We start from the raw sequence: 2500 nt of genomic DNA on the forward strand, positions 1-2500 counted from the left end.
TGAAAAAAAATATAATGTTAATGATAATAAGAGTGATGTTAATGATGATTATAACAATAATTCTAATAAAACTAATATTAATGTTAATAATGATGATAATGATCATGAAAATAATAATAACAGCAATGAAAAATATAATAGCAATTATGAAAACATCATAAACGATAATGCTGATAAACAATTATAATGAAAACGGCAATAATGATAATATCAATAACAATAACAAAATAATAAGAATCATATGATAATCATATCATCAATGATGATAATGATAATGATAATAATTATTATGCTAACAATAAGCACAATAATGATAATACTGATGTTAATAATAATGATAATCACTATCATCATCAATATCATCACTATTATCATTATCATAATCATCATAACATAATAATGAAGAGGATAACAATAATAATGATGATACTGATAATCACAATAAAGGTAACAACAACAACGACGATAACAACAGAACAGAAATAGATAATAAATAGAACAAGATTATTATATTCCTTTTATGATAATGATAACAGCAAAAGTAGCAATATGCAGTGCCTGGATTTCTCAGGCAGTAATATCCGCAGTGAAGAAACAAAAGAAGAAGAAATAAGTCGAAGGAGAAGAAAAGACGAAAGAAGAAGAAGGAAAAAAAGAGGAGAAAGAATTAAAGACGAAGAAGAAAAGAAGAAGAGGAGGAATAAAGAAGACAAAAGAAGAAGAAAAAAGAACACAAAGAAAAGAGAAAAAGAAGAAGGCAGAAGACGAAAGAAAGAGAAAAAGAAAAAGGAAGAAGACGAAGGAAAGAGAAAAAGAAGAAGGAAGAAGACGAATAAAGAGAAAAAGAAAAAGGAAGAAGACAAAGGAAAGAGAAAAAGAAGAAGAAAAAAGATGTAGGGGAGAGGAAAAAAAGAAGGAAGAAGACGAAGGAAAGAGAAAAAGAAAAAGGAAGAAGACAAAGGAAAGAAAAAAGAAGAAGGAAGAAGACGAATAAAGAGAAAAAGAAAAAGGAAGAAGACGTAGGAAAGAGAAAAAGAAGGAAGAAGACGAAGGAAAGAGAAAAAGAAAGAAGAAGACGAAGGAAAGAGAAAAGGAAGAAGGAAGAAGACGAATAAAGAGAAAAAGAAAAAGGAAGAAGACAAAGGAAAGAGAAAAGGAAGAAGGAAGAAGACGAAGGAAAGAGAAAAAGAAGAAAGAAGAAGACGAAGGAAATAGAAAAAGAAGAAGGAAAAAGACGAAGGAAAGAAAAAAAAAAGAAGAAGACGAAGGAAAGAGAAAAGGAAGAAGGAAGAAGACGAATAAAGAGAAAAAGAAAAAGGAAGAAGACAAAGGAAAGAGAAAAGGAAGAAGGAAGAAGACGAAGGAAAGAGAAAAAGAAAGAAGAAGACGAAGGAAATAGAAAAAGAAGAAGGAAAAAGACGAAGGAAAGAAAAAAAAAAGAAGAAGACGAAGGAAAGAAAAAAGGAAGAAAGAAGAAGACAAAGGAAAGAGAGAAAGAAGAAGAAAGAAGACAAAGGAAAGAGAGAAAGAAGAAGGAAGAAGACGAAGGAAAGAAAAAAGAAGAGGGAAGAAGACGAAGGAAAGAGAAAAAGAAGAAAGACAAAGAAAGAAGAAGGAGAAGAAAAGAAAACCTCCAAAGCCTTTAAAAGGCAGAGCAACATTCCTTATCATAAATTTGGCAAGAATTCTGTGATCAAAAATTAATTTCCATTAAGTAAGTAATTCTAATGACTTATGTTAATGAAACAGATGGAAAAATCAGGGGAAATTATTAGAACATTGCATTAGTTCTTATTGCTCTTATTGGTTCATGTCTGTCAGAATTGCATCAAAACGATTTTAAGAATATGTGAAGGAATGAAAAAAAAAAACTTAATTTTAAACCAAGTGGAATTTATATGAATACTGGAGGCAGGAAAAAACATCTGCTGAATTAAATCTTACTTATTCTCTCTCTCTCTCTCTCTCTCTCTCTCTCTCTCTCTCTCTCTCTCTCTCTCTCTCTCTCTCTCTCTCTCTCTCTCTCTCTCTCTCTCTCTCTCTCTCTCTCTCTCTCTCTCATTCTCTCTCAGTTTAACATAAGTGATAGTCGTAACACGGTTAATTGTTGCAATGATAAATTTGATTCTAAACTTTTGTTACTTCTGCCATTATATCAATTAATAATTTTGATTATGATTATAAACGTAACGATAACAAATATCAGTGACATCATCAGTATAACTATCGTTGATAACAACTTGAATATTACAAAGAAAATGTTGATAACAAAAACAAAACTAGTAATAACAGTATCAGCTTTCCCCTTGGCTCTATCTTAAAATAATTTTCACCCGACGAGCTTGCATAGATTAGTCCATACGGCCACAGATTATAGCGTACCGCGCCATGTTGCAAAAAAAGCATAATAAACGGGTGTTGCAGATTAGAGCGCCGGTGTAATCACTGCCTTCCCGCCGAGTCGCTGGAAAGTTCCTTGAATAAATGATCGTCCTCCTTA

Source organism: Penaeus japonicus, unplaced genomic scaffold (assembly GCF_977035675.1).
Source record: "Penaeus japonicus unplaced genomic scaffold, GWHDUDI00000001_assembly GWHDUDI00000033, whole genome shotgun sequence".
NCBI lineage: Eukaryota > Metazoa > Arthropoda > Malacostraca > Decapoda > Penaeidae > Penaeus > Penaeus japonicus.